General features: G+C 41.0%; 1 protein-coding gene and 1 long non-coding RNA gene across 13 annotated transcripts in view; one reads left to right on the top strand and one right to left on the bottom strand.

The window, feature by feature from the left end:
• Nucleotides 1-5,564, top strand: part of LOC310838269 — a 62,970-nt gene extending 57,406 nt beyond the window's left edge. Inside the window, exon 3 of the long non-coding RNA XR_014560873.1 lies at nucleotides 5,482-5,564. This is a non-coding gene — a long non-coding RNA (uncharacterized lncRNA). The remainder of the gene's footprint in view (nucleotides 1-5,481) is intronic.
• The window catches only part of FRMD4B (FERM domain containing 4B), a 236,393-nt gene that overhangs the window by 29,357 nt on the left and 192,092 nt on the right, over nucleotides 1-14,944 (bottom strand). The window lies entirely within an intron of this gene.

Genomic DNA, 14,944 nt, shown 5'->3' with positions numbered 1-14,944 from the left:
GCCCTAGAGTTAAGGCTTTCTGGGAAATGATATATAATGAGTTGAAAAAGGTATTTAAGTATACCTTCCCTAAGAAACCAGAGCCCTTTCTTTTAGGCATCGTCGGCCAGAGGGTGTTAAAGAACGATCAGACATTTTTTATGTATGCAACAGCAGCAGCAAGGATACTGGTCGCCAAGCACTGGAAAACCCAAGATTTGCCCACACTGGAAGAATGGCAGATGCAACTGATAGACTATATGGAGTTAGCAGAAATGACTGGCAGAATCCGAGACGAGGCTGTGGAGGAGGACTGGAAGAAATTTAAGGACTATTTACAAAAATATTGTAAATTGTATGAGTGTTAAGATGTAAGATTATTAATAATATGGCACCATTAAGATAGTTAAAAGGAATATGAAGATAAATGAAAATATAAGAAAAGACAAATTTTGGATAAATATTATGTTAAAATTAAGCTTTTAAGGTTTGGGTAAAATTATCTAAAACTAGGGACACAATATTGGAAATTATAATATAAGAATTGAAACAAGGTGATAATTTGCTGGGTAAAGTTCGAAAAACTTAGAACGCAGGAACGAGAGATGTGAGGAAGTCCAAAGAAATGAAGAAAATGTGGATACTGAAAAAAATATATGTTATTTTGTTTGCTTTTTCTATTGTATTAAGAAAACCTTGAATAATTTTTTTAAAAAAAAACAACAACAGAGGTGCTCTGCCACTGAGCCTTGGCCTTTCCAGAGATGGTCATAGGACACAAGAAGCTATATTATACTGAGTCAGACCACTGGCCCATCTACCTCAGTATCTACACCAGCGGTAGGGAACCTGTTGCTCTCCAGATATTGTGGGACTACAACTCCCATCACCCATGACCACCTGATGGGAGCTGTAGTTCCAGAACATCAGGAGGACCGTGGGGTCCCTATCCTTGGTCTATACTGACTTGCGACAGGTCTCCAGGATTTCTGACAGAGTTCTCTCTGGGCCTTAGCTGGAGCTGCTGGGGCTGAACCTGCAACCTTTTCCATGAGAAGTTCGTGATCTGCCACTGAGCTATAGGCCCAGCCAGTATTCCATATTGAATAATGTCAATGGTCCATAAATAATTGCCACCTTCTATACCTGACCTACGCAAATACACCTTTTTCTAATTTATCAGCCAGTTCTCTCTTGGAATCATAGAATTGTGGAGTTGGAAGGGTCCACATGAGTCATCTAGTTCAACCCCCTGTAATGCAGGAATCTTTTGCCCACAATCCTGAGATTAAGAGCCTCATGCTCTACCAGGTTATAGCTGCCCTCTTAGTTGCTGAGACCTTACAGAAGGAAGGGCACAGCTTCCTAAAATTCTCCTCAAGGAGCACTAGTGTAAAACAAAGTCAAAAAGTTTTCATAGTTGCCCTGCCCACCAGAGGTCAATTTGGAGGCAATGAGTTTGGACAGGTGTGGTCAATACTGTGATTTAGCTATGAAGTCCTTTGTTGCTGATGTTGATGGAGCAGCTGAGACGGAGCTAAAGGGTTGATATTAAACTAAGAAAAGAACATCTCTACAAACTGGGCAAACTGAAATGAAAGACAATGCAGCACGCTTCCAGATTCCACCAAAAAACCTCTGCTCCCATGTGGAATTATTTGCTTTTGTTTTATGAATGCTATTGTTCATCAACACATACACTGCAATAACTGTGCTTGGGTGCCCCTAGAACAAAGGGTGAGCGTGTTTGGCTGTTTACCTATTGGTGGTATGAGTCCACCCAGGGATGGCTGTAGACAGGATTCCTGCATTGCAGGGGGTTGAACTAGATGGTTTTCGGGGTACCCTCCAACTCTACAATTCTGTGAGCTAGTACGACTGCAACTTTTCACTCTGCTCCTATTATTGTTTGCTTGAGAGTAAGTGCCAGTGTTCAATATGGTTTACTGCCAAGAATATCTGCAATCTATACACACTTATCTGGGAGTAAGTCCAACATCTGAATAAACATGCATAGAAATCGCATTGTTAGTGTGCATAGGACCCACTGAATGCCAAGTCCTTAGGCTACAATCCTATGCACACTTTTTTTTTTTTTTTGCAAAGAAATTCCTTCCAACACAGCAGAACTGACCTTTAGTATAAACATCCACAGGATTCATTTCAATGAAGAGCACACTTTGTGTATGCACCAAACAAATCTGCAGTCCATGCCCACTCATTGAGACATTTAATTCTTCACATATACAACAATATGTGTATGTGTGTATAAGCTGCTGTGTACCATTGCAGTGGAGAAACAAACTATAGTCCACCTCACTCTGCATCCATACACTTCAAAAATATCAAAGATTACAATTTTTAAAATTTATTTTAAATGCATTTATCTCATGCCATAAATAAGGCCTAATCCTTCACATGTGTTCATGGAAGAACCAAGCACCACTCTTTCTGCAAGCCTTTCATCTTCAGAAATCCCACTGGATCCAAACTGCGCCTTTGCCCAAACTGTGCTTTATGATTGTTTTACTAGACTTCTCTGTTGAAAAGGAGGCTACACATGAGATGTGATTGTGCTTTAAAAAAATACCCTGTTTCTGGCTCACAGGAATGTTTCAGCAGCCTTGGTTGCTGACTACCCCAGTTCTCATTCCATTAAAAAATATGCATAAAACAGCCTCACAATATTCTGCATCTATAAAGCAAGCAAGCAAACCCTGGAAACTATCACAAAAAATAAATTTGACCCAGGCAAGAAGTATCAAAAGACAATTTGAAACCTTTCAACCTGTGAGATGATTTCAACAGCTAGTCAAACCTGTAAGCTCATTAACGTTCTGATCTTACACACTTTATGAGGCACCAGCCTGGCTAATTTAAACTGAACTATGCCCACTTAGATACACTTAGGGTCGCAGCCTGATACAGAGAGTTTTCTCCTCCCCCCTCCAGCTTTTGGAAAAGCAAAACCATGCAGCTTTACACTAACACTTCACCCACAGGGCAGAAAAGGAAGGCAGCTGTAGTGGAAAACTGGACGCAAGATCCTCTGTGCTTACCTGAGTTTCTTAGTCAGAGCTGATTTCTTGAAGGATTTTGGTTATTCCATATCCACATGTCTCAAAAGCGCCGTTGTGGTGCGGCGTTTGGCTTTTCAAAAACAATACATGCTTAGGGAAATCCTCCCCTCTCCAACCAACCTCTCAAATTCCTTTCACCTAGTGAGCAGGGCAACTTCCTGTCTCAACTCCTCTGCCCGACTTTCAGACACTTAGCTAGGTGTAACTCCCTGTCTCACAGGCTGGCTGCCTCCCTCCGCTGACACACTGCTGACATCATCAGCTTTTATCGCCAGGGAGGCTGCCTCCCCATTCCACAGCTCTCTCTCCTCCTCCTCCTCCTCCTCCTCCTCCTCCTTGCACAAGGGGGCAAGGGAGGAGAAGAGCTGTGATGGGTGTCCCGCAAGAGGAAGGACGCAGCTGGCATGGAGAAGAGAGAGGGAAGGAAGGACTTTCACAGCTGCAGTTCTCTGGTCAAGTCTGCTGAAAAGCAGCCTCCCCTCTGCCCTTGCGCACGCTATCGAAAGGCAACAGGTTTTACAGGAAGACTTTGCCACATTCCAGCCACACTTCCTTTCAACTCAGCTATCATGTTCATTTAATAATAATAAAAACCCCCGAGAGAACGAAAAAGGAGGTGTGTGTGAAACAAAATCTCTTGGAAAGCACAGCGTCTCCCTGCCTTATCGCTCTCTGACTAATAATGACTCCAACGTACCATGCTCCCCCCTCTCTTATCACTTCCTTTGGAATGTTTTAATTCACAGTGACATCTTATGTGATGCTCTCTGCGTATCTGTGGGAAGCCAGAAAGGGCACTGGCAACATACCAAGAGAGACAACCTGTTTGACTAGGAAGAGGTCGGGTGTGGCACATGAGTAAGCACCTCAGAGATCCCTCAATGTTCGTGGCTGGAAAAGGCTGCCTTTTTATTTGTCGAATTTATGTTCCAGCTTCCCTCTAGTCAAGGCAGTATACATGACTCTTTTCCTGGCCTTTAGCTTCACAACAACCCTGGGAGGTTGGTTAGGTTGACCCCAGTGAGGGGAGGGGGAACCCTGAACCTAGGTCTCCAGCACCTTATTGACTGCGTTGCACCAGAGTGGGCCATAGCTCAGTGGAAGAGTGTTCACTTTGCATGTAGAAGGTCCCAGGTTCAAACCCTGCCACTTTCAGGTAGACCTGGGAGAGAGATGCTGCCAGTCAGTGTAGACAAATATTGAGCTAGATAGACCAATAGTCTAGACCCAGTAAAAGGCAGGTTCCTATGCACCTGTGCACTAGCTCTGCCCAAGTAGACTTCAATAAATAATATGCTGCTTTAAAGACCCGATCAGGGAAAACAAGACCTGCATGTGCATTTGTGTGTGTGCCAGAGACATTGGAGAGATGTATTTCCACTCACACAAGTAGGGATCCATCCCAAAACTGTCAACAAAATACTTAGCACCATTCAAAAAGGTTTAAAAGTTATTCAATGTATAATCCAGAAAGCAAGCAAATGAGCCTGAAGCATCACAGTATAATTTGGGCACCCTAATCCTACATAGCAATTGTGCTCAATCTATATTTTGTTGAATAATTTTTCATATTGTTTGGACTGTTGTTATTTGGTGGTGGTATTATTGTTGTTGTTGTTGTTGTAAGCGGGGGCGGGCTGAAGTCTGCCGCTATTAGGAACTTTGAGCTTCTTTCTGAGAGGAAAAGCAGGCAGGCAGCAAACATGGACACAAATAAACTTTGCATCTGTAAAGGAGAAGTGGCTCTGCACTCAAGGAGTATGAATGGGAGCTGGGAGAAAACAGGGTTCAACCGCCTGGTGGTTTTCTGTTTTCTGTTTGTAGATCGACATGGGGCTGAATCGAGGTGTGCAGCATAATAACATGGGGATGGACCAAAGTGCTGCAGGCCGCAGATAAAAAATACTGCTTTTGAATGTCCCCCCCCCCAAGAAAAACCTCCCTGCAAGGAGAAAATTGGGAGAGGACTAGGCTATTTCCCTTTATTTCCCCCCCAAAAAACTAGGTGCATCCTATGGGCCGGTGTATCCTATGGGCTGAAAAATACGGTAATTTGAAAGACCACAATCCCTTCAGTCCCCCACTTTTGAGGGAGCCAAGGGGCCAGTGGGAGGCTGCTCTGCCCTTACCTCCCAGAAAGAAAACCATAACAGGTGGGAGGACCAACCATTGGCCAGAACGTGAGCAAGTGCATGGCGCTTGCTTCAACTTTCCCTACTGGAAAGAACACTTGTAATAACTTGGTAACTATGACTGCAGTCCTAACACCACCTCCCTGGGAATAAGTCCAGCTGAATTCAATAGGACTCACTACTGAATCAATAAGGGTAAGATGGTGATGTAAGAAGCAGTGGCAGAGTTTGCCTCCCCTCCTCCTCCTTCCTAATTCTTTTTCCTTTTCCTTTTATGTCATGTCTTTTAGACTGCAACCTGAGGGCAGAGACCATCTTATTATTGATTACTGTAATCCACCATGAGAATTTCCCCCTCAGCTGAACAGCAAGGTAAAATGACTTTAAATAAGTTTGTAACGCTGCATTTACCATCTGTTTTAAGAAAAATGGCTGTCCATGTGCCCTTGCAACACAGAGGTACAGTGGTACCTCAGATTAAGTACTTAATTCGTTCTGGAGGTCCGTACGTAACCTGAAACTGTTCTTAACCTGAAGCACCACTTTAGCTAATGGGGCCTCCTGCTGCTGCTGTGCCACCGAAGCACGATTTCTGTTCTCATCCTGAAGCAAAGTTCCTAACCTGAAGCACTATTTCTGGGTTAGCAGAGTCTGTAACCTGAAGCGTATGTAACCTGATGTACCACTGTATTAATAATCCTTGCTACAGCTTGGCTCAGTGTTGCTCCACTAACTGTAACGTGACAGGGCTAGTTTAAACATGGTGACTTTCACAACTCTCTCTCCACTTTCTCCTCATGGTCCTCCTTATGAACTTTATGAACCTGCACTGTACAGCCTGCTGAGCTGATTCTTCCCCAAGTGAAGAAGAAACAATAAAGCTGATGGGGAATGAACTCAATTAGGCCTGGAGAGACCAAGGTTCAACTCCCCGCTCAGCTTTGAAGCTCACTGGGTGACCTTAGGCCCATCGCTATCTTTCAGCCTGACCTACCTACCTCACAAGTTTATTGGGAAAACAAAATGGACAAATTTCGCACAAATTTGTCCTTATGAGCTTCTGAAACTTAAGTTAAGAGCTGTTCCTGTTTAGGCAAAGCATTGCTGTACCTTGCACCATATGGGGTAAAAACTGAAGCTCGGTGGTTAAGAGCATCCTCTTTGTATAGGGTTGCCCTATTCCTAAAAGTGAAAATCTGGACAAAGTTTTGTTTTGTAGTTGTTGAGCGTAACCCCCTTGCCATACCTCCAGGTTTCCCCAGACATTTTGCCCACTTGCTGAAAATCCGCCTGGGAGTGTCAAGGAAAACCTGGACATATGGCAGCCCTAACTTTGCATGTAGAAGGCCTCAGGTTCTACCCCTTGCATCTCCAGGTCTCAATCACTTGGGAACCTCTATCGGTCAGTGCATGCAATACTGAGCTGGATGAACCATTGGCCTAACTCAACATACAGCAGCCTCTTACATTCTCTTCCTGTTAACAGCACTGAAGAACCTCCAGGTTAGCTGCACCGTTAAGTGAGATTATCAAGTGGTATTCATGGAATGGCTTCGGTTTGATACCTTTAGGGAGCAGTGGTCTCCCATTAGAATGATTTGTGCTTGACAGGAAGAAATTCCTTTCTAGTTACCCTGTCTGTTCACCAGGGGGTCTTCACTGCCTCTCTTTCATCAACCCCCACCTCCCACCTCTGTTGGTTCACTGAGCACAGCTCAACCTTAGGCAGAGAGAGCAGGGAGAAACCACAGCAATATTTACCACCCAGCAGCCTTGCAAGTATGCGTAAGGGACAACGCCACTTTGCCATTTATTTTATAGGCTTGCGAAGAATGATTCTTGAAAGCCAACAAAGTGACGGAGGCACTTTATCTTAAAGTGCCGTAACATGAAGTGTGCGCAGCTGAACACACACGTTTGCTGTGTACACAAGCAATGGCTTTAGTTGAGACATTTACCATTCGTGGTATTGGTGTTAATCATGCAAGTCTGCAACTGTAGTAGGCACATTTACTGCTTCTGAGTAAGTCACATATATCGGCACAGAAAAGAGAAAGGGAGAGTGAGTACAAATGCAGCTCAATAGACTTTGAGCCTAAAATCCCAGTTCGGGCATTGGTAGGAGGCCGCTCCAAGCACTGGGCTGTATCCAATGAAGCTGTCTCGTTAGAACACGTTGGGCAAACTCTCAGAACAGATTTGGGGGGGGGCACGGGGAGAGGTAATCCCATTGTGCAGCTGTAAGTCCTTGTGCTGATAGAACTACTTCAACAGATGTTGTTGTTGCTTAGTCGTTTAGTCGTGTCCGACTCTTTGTGACCCCATGGACCAGAGCACGCCAGGCACTCCTGTCTTCCACTGCCTCCCACAGTTTGGTCAAACTCATGTTAGTAGCTTTGAGAACACTGTCCAACCATCTCGTCCTCTGTCGTTCCCTTCTCCTTGTGCCCTCCATCTTTCCCAACATCAGGGTCTTTTCCAGCGAGTCTTCTCTTCTCATGAGGTGGCCAAAGTATTGGAGCCTCAGCTTCACGATCTGTCCTTCCAGTGGAGCACTCAGGGCTGATTTCCTTAAGAACGGATAGGTCTGATCTTCTTGCAGTCCATGGGACTCTCAAGTGTCTCCTCCAGCACCATAATTCAAAAGCATCAATTCTTCGGCAATCAGCCTTCTTTAGGGTCCAGCTCTCACTTCCATACATCACTACTGGGAAAACCATAGCTTTAACTATACGGACCTTTGTTGGCAAGGTGATGTCTCTGCTTTTTAAGATGCTGTTTAGGTTTGTCATTGCTGATGGACTTCCGGGACGCCGCGGCCGCAGAAAAGGAGTGCGAGATAACTCCTCTGGGGGAGTCTCGAACAGCATGGAGATTTAGAGGGGTCGCGAAGGCTACGTGAACCCTGAAACCACAGGAGGGAATCCTGCGGGACAAAGCACCCTGCGACGCTGCCTGTGCTCGCCTGTGTTGCCGGCGTTTAACAAGGCTGGAGCTACAGCATAAAGGGGAGGCAACAGACTCCATGCTGTGAAGCCTCAAGCTCTGAGGGAAAGCGGCGGACCTCCAACAACAGCAGAGAAGCTGGGAAGTAGCTATAAAACACTGTGGAAAAAGCAGTGGGGACAAAAGAAATATTGGAAAACTTAGATAAGATTAAAGGAACGCTCTGATAAGAACCCAGCGGAGAAGAAATAATTGGTGAAAAGGAGGAGGAGTCCACCCCTGGCGGTAAGGTGAAAAAAGAGTATAGCGAGATGCTGGGAGAGAGGAAACAAGAAAAAACAAGCCGCCAAGTGAGTGTGGTGGAAAGACCTCAGACACAAAGTACAAAGAGTCGGAGGCAAGGTAACAGTAGTGTAACAGCGAAACTATTAAATGGACTAGAGAGAGGGGAAAAAGACTTTTCTGTTTCATCGGGACGGAGAGCGCTATAGCCAACGCGGGTTTCGGTGGAGGATTTCTGCTTTTAAATCTCAGGTTTAAATCTCAGGTTTGGGGAGAGTTGGGACTTAAATGGAGTGTGGAATATAGGCACCCTCTCAGCACTCTGTGAGACTGTGTTTAAAGACTGTGAGACTGTGTTTAAAGACAGGGACTGTGAGACTGTGAAAGATCGCCATATTGAGCAAGTTAAAGGGGACCCGCTTTCGTCATCCCAATCTGATACGTTTTTTCGATCTTCAGAGATGGCTGCGACTCTCTTCGGGATTTAAAGAGACATACACCTCGGGACTTAAAGTTAAAGAATACGTCTTCGCAGGACCCTGCCCACGAATTTGGGAATCCCCTGAATTTGGAAGTGCCTTTGGTGGTTCAGGTGTCTATTATATTTAACCATAAGACTTTGAGGATTTAAATACATGTCTTGATTTAGGTACAGTTAAAATTGTATTATCATTATTTGATCTCAAATAAGGGCTAACTCTTGCAGTGTACCAATTTAGTTAATTTTGGACCCTTGTTGTAATATCTGAGAGACGTTAGCTTTGTTACCTCTATACCCTATCCCTACAGTATATTAGGAGGAATCAATCTTAAATATACAAATGCTGAACGGTTCTAAGAAGGGTGTGGTAACACCAGGGGAAAGGAGGCCTTCAAGACAAGAAGAGGGGAAGGAGGCAAGAGAAATTAGAGATTATGATAGTTTGATGGCCGAAATAACAAAGGAATTTAAAAATAATGAACAGTATATTGAGAGAAAATTGATAGAGGTACAAGATACTTTAGATAAGAAACTGGAGGGAGTGGTGGGGGAATTGATAGGAAAAGTTAAAGATCTCTCGGTAAGAACTAAGGTTTTGGAGGACTCAGTGAAGAGGGTGCAAAAGGATACGAAAGACAGCAAGAAAGAGATGGACAGGATTAGACTAGAAGTTAAAGAGATAGGAGCGACACAGGAAGAGTTGTTGGATAACATGGCTATGACGCAGATGCGACAAAATCAATCTAATCTAAAATTTAGAGGAATATCAGAGGATTCAAATGAGAATATTCGAGTTAAAGTGGTGAAAGAGCTGGCAACATGGTTAGATAGAAAAGAAGAAGAGATAAACCATTCCTTGGTAAACATATTCCGAATAAGAATAAAATCGGCCAAAGCCAGAGGGAAAAAACTGCCAGGAGATGTAATAGCCATGTTTAATTCATTGGAGATAAGAAATGAAATTTTGAAACAGAATTACGTTAAAAGGTTATATATTGAAGAAAACCCAATTATTATTTATAAAGAGATTCCTTCGAGATTTCTTCGAAGGAGGGACCCATATAAAAAATTAACAAATCAATTGAAGAAAAATGGGATCTTGTACAAATGGGAGTTTCCGGAAGGTATCTCATTTTATTTCAAGGAAAAAAAGTTTAAACTGTCTACCATTTCAGAACTTCAAAAATTTGCAAGGAGATACGAGAAGGACCTGGGGAAAATGATGGGGGAGGAGGAGGTGGAGAACCAGCAGGGGGAAGAAAGGGGGGGAGTGAAGAAGAAGAAAGAGAGGAGAGTTCAATAGGAGAAAGAGAAGAACTAGAGAAAGGAGACAAAGAACAGTAGATTGTGCATAGGCCTGATAAGTTAATTAATATTACATAATAGATGGCGTTAAAAATACTAAACTGGAATGTGAATGGGCTGAACAATAAAAATAAAAGGAACCAGATTACACAGGTACTATTGAAAAAGAACTGTGATTTAATATGTCTCCAAGAGACGCATATAATAAATAAGCATAAGAGATTATTAAGCAATAAGAGACTGGGACTAGATTTTGTGACATCAGATAGGGTGAAGAAAAGAGGGGTGGTAATTTATATAAAGGAAAAATATGACCCACAACTATTGTATAAAGATGATCAAGGGAGAGTAGTCATAGTTCAGATGGTGTTTCAGGGAGAAAAAATAATTGTTGTGGGAATATATGCTCCAAATGATAAAAAATCCGCCTTCTATTCTGAATTAGGAGACAAATTGATGGAATGGATGGACCAAAAAAGATATTAATGGGAGACTTTAATGGGGTGGTGTCTCCAAGCCTAGATAAGTCAACAAAAAAACAAAAGAAGAAGGAAGGTAAATTACCGCGATCCTTTTTTGATATGGTAAATAACCTGGGATTAATTGATGCTTGGAGACTCAAAAACCCCACTATAAAACAATATACTTTCTTCTCAAACCCAAATCAAAGTTGGGGGAGAATAGATAGCATTTGGATTTCGAAGGAACTGACTCAGAATTTAACTAAATCGGAAATTCTTCCACGAACTATATCTGATCACAATGCGGTTTCCATTGAGTTAAAAGGTAAGGATGCAGAATGAATGAATTTTTATTTAATGACCAGAAGATTGTGAATAAGGCAATAGAGACAATAGAAGATTATTTTAAATGGAATTTAAACGGGGAAACTGCTATAGAGACGGTGTGGGACGCAGGAAAGGCAGTTATGAGGGGCTTTCTAATACAGAAAAATAGTCAAGTAAGAAAAGAAAAAGAGACAAAGAAGGAACAGATCCTAACACAGATTATGGAAAATGAAAGAAAGTTAACTATCAACCCCAGTGAGGAGACCGCAAAGCAGAATATAAAGATACCACAAGCTAAATTTTCTACAATAATTGGCCAAGAGGTAGAATGGAAAATTAAAAGGATGAATCAAAGGACGTTTGAATCTGCAAATAAGATAGGCAAATATTTGGCGTGGCAAATAAGAGAAAGAAGAAAACAAAACACGATTAGTAAGATAAGGGAAGGAGAAAGGATTGTGGAAGAACCAAAAGAAATAAGAAAGATATTCCAAAAATATTATAAGGATTTATATAAAAGAGGAAAGGAAACAAAACAAGAAATAGACTGCTTTTTGCAAGAACATCACCTAAAACAAATTTCAAAAGAAGAAAAAGAGATATTAGACCAGACAATTACTCAAGGAGAGATAAAGAAGGCCATTAAAAAGATGAAAAGTGGGAAAGTGCCAGGGCCAGATGGCCTTTCGGCCAAATATTACAAAACGCTAAGTAACCAAATATCCCCAGTGTTAGGAGAAGTGATGAATAATATATTAAAGGAAGGAAGGATCCCGAATACCTGGAAGGAAGCATATATCACCTTGATTCCTTATATAAAGGAAAAATATGACCCACAACTATTGTATAAAGATGATCAAGGGAGAGTAGTCATAGTTCAGATGGTGTTTCAGGGAGAAAAAATAATTGTTGTGGGAATATATGCTCCAAATGATAAAAAATCCGCCTTCTATTCTGAATTAGGAGACAAATTGATGGAATGGATGGACCAAAAAAGATATTAATGGGAGACTTTAATGGGGTGGTGTCTCCAAGCCTAGATAAGTCAACAAAAAAACAAAAGAAGAAGGAAGGTAAATTACCGCGATCCTTTTTTGATATGGTAAATAACCTGGGATTAATTGATGCTTGGAGACTCAAAAACCCCACTATAAAACAATATACTTTCTTCTCAAACCCAAATCAAAGTTGGGGGAGAATAGATAGCATTTGGATTTCGAAGGAACTGACTCAGAATTTAACTAAATCGGAAATTCTTCCACGAACTATATCTGATCACAATGCGGTTTCCATTGAGTTAAAAGGTAAGGATGCAGAATGAATGAATTTTTATTTAATGACCAGAAGATTGTGAATAAGGCAATAGAGACAATAGAAGATTATTTTAAATGGAATTTAAACGGGGAAACTGCTATAGAGACGGTGTGGGACGCAGGAAAGGCAGTTATGAGGGGCTTTCTAATACAGAAAAATAGTCAAGTAAGAAAAGAAAAAGAGACAAAGAAGGAACAGATCCTAACACAGATTATGGAAAATGAAAGAAAGTTAACTATCAACCCCAGTGAGGAGACCGCAAAGCAGAATATAAAGATACCACAAGCTAAATTTTCTACAATAATTGGCCAAGAGGTAGAATGGAAAATTAAAAGGATGAATCAAAGGACGTTTGAATCTGCAAATAAGATAGGCAAATATTTGGCGTGGCAAATAAGAGAAAGAAGAAAACAAAACACGATTAGTAAGATAAGGGAAGGAGAAAGGATTGTGGAAGAACCAAAAGAAATAAGAAAGATATTCCAAAAATATTATAAGGATTTATATAAAAGAGGAAAGGAAACAAAACAAGAAATAGACTGCTTTTTGCAAGAACATCACCTAAAACAAATTTCAAAAGAAGAAAAAGAGATATTAGACCAGACAATTACTCAAGGAGAGATAAAGAAGGCCATTAAAAAGATGAAAAGTGGGAAAGTGCCAGGGCCAGATGGCCTTTCGGCCAAATATTACAAAACGCTAAGTAACCAAATATCCCCAGTGTTAGGAGAAGTGATGAATAATATATTAAAGGAAGGAAGGATCCCGAATACCTGGAAGGAAGCATATATCACCTTGATTCCTTATATAAAGGAAAAATATGACCCACAACTATTGTATAAAGATGATCAAGGGAGAGTAGTCATAGTTCAGATGGTGTTTCAGGGAGAAAAAATAATTGTTGTGGGAATATATGCTCCAAATGATAAAAAATCCGCCTTCTATTCTGAATTAGGAGACAAATTGATGGAATGGATGGACCAAAAAAGATATTAATGGGAGACTTTAATGGGGTGGTGTCTCCAAGCCTAGATAAGTCAACAAAAAAACAAAAGAAGAAGGAAGGTAAATTACCGCGATCCTTTTTTGATATGGTAAATAACCTGGGATTAATTGATGCTTGGAGACTCAAAAACCCCACTATAAAACAATATACTTTCTTCTCAAACCCAAATCAAAGTTGGGGGAGAATAGATAGCATTTGGATTTCGAAGGAACTGACTCAGAATTTAACTAAATCGGAAATTCTTCCACGAACTATATCTGATCACAATGCGGTTTCCATTGAGTTAAAAGGTAAGGATGCAGAATGAATGAATTTTTATTTAATGACCAGAAGATTGTGAATAAGGCAATAGAGACAATAGAAGATTATTTTAAATGGAATTTAAACGGGGAAACTGCTATAGAGACGGTGTGGGACGCAGGAAAGGCAGTTATGAGGGGCTTTCTAATACAGAAAAATAGTCAAGTAAGAAAAGAAAAAGAGACAAAGAAGGAACAGATCCTAACACAGATTATGGAAAATGAAAGAAAGTTAACTATCAACCCCAGTGAGGAGACCGCAAAGCAGAATATAAAGATACTACAAGCTAAATTTTCTACAATAATTGGCCAAGAGGTAGAATGGAAAATTAAAAGGATGAATCAAAGGACGTTTGAATCTGCAAATAAGATAGGCAAATATTTGGCGTGGCAAATAAGAGAAAGAAGAAAACAAAACACGATTAGTAAGATAAGGGAAGGAGAAAGGATTGTGGAAGAACCAAAAGAAATAAGAAAGATATTCCAAAAATATTATAAGGATTTATATAAAAGAGGAAAGGAAACAAAACAAGAAATAGACTGCTTTTTGCAAGAACATCACCTAAAACAAATTTCAAAAGAAGAAAAAGAGATATTAGACCAGACAATTACTCAAGGAGAGATAAAGAAGGCCATTAAAAAGATGAAAAGTGGGAAAGTGCCAGGGCCAGATGGCCTTTCGGCCAAATATTACAAAACGCTAAGTAACCAAATATCCCCAGTGTTAGGAGAAGTGATGAATAATATATTAAAGGAAGGAAGGATCCCGAATACCTGGAAGGAAGCATATATCACCTTGATTCCTAAAAAAGATGCAGATACCTTGGAAGTGAAAAACTATAGGCCAATTTCATTATTAAATAATGATTACAAGCTATTTGCAGATATAATGGCAGAAAGATTAAAAAAGGTCCTGAACAATAAAATACATAAAGATCAAACGGGCTTCCTCCCAGGGAGACAATTAAGGGAAAATGTAAGGAACCTGATAGATATTATTGAATATTTGGATATGAGTATAGATAGACAAGCGGCCTTGGTGTTCATAGACGCTGAAAAGGCGTTTGATAATATCTCGTGGGATTTCTTGAAGAAAAGTCTGGAAACGATGGGAATGGGAGAGAAATTTAGAAAAGGCATAGAAGCAATATATAAGGAACAGAAGGCAAAATTGGTAATAAATAACACCACAACAGAATACTTTAGCATATATAAAGGAACTAGACAGGGCTGCCCCCTGTCTCCTCTATTGTTTATAACAGTATTAGAAATACTGAACGAGAGACTGAGGGGGGCAACAGAAGTTAAAGGAGTCAAGGTAGGAAAGAGGGA

The sequence above is a fragment of the Podarcis gaigeae genome (assembly GCF_964106915.1).
Source record: "Podarcis gaigeae genome assembly, chromosome: 2".
Taxonomy (NCBI): Eukaryota; Metazoa; Chordata; class Lepidosauria; order Squamata; family Lacertidae; genus Podarcis; species Podarcis gaigeae.
This window is presented reverse-complemented; position numbering and strand designations above follow the sequence as displayed.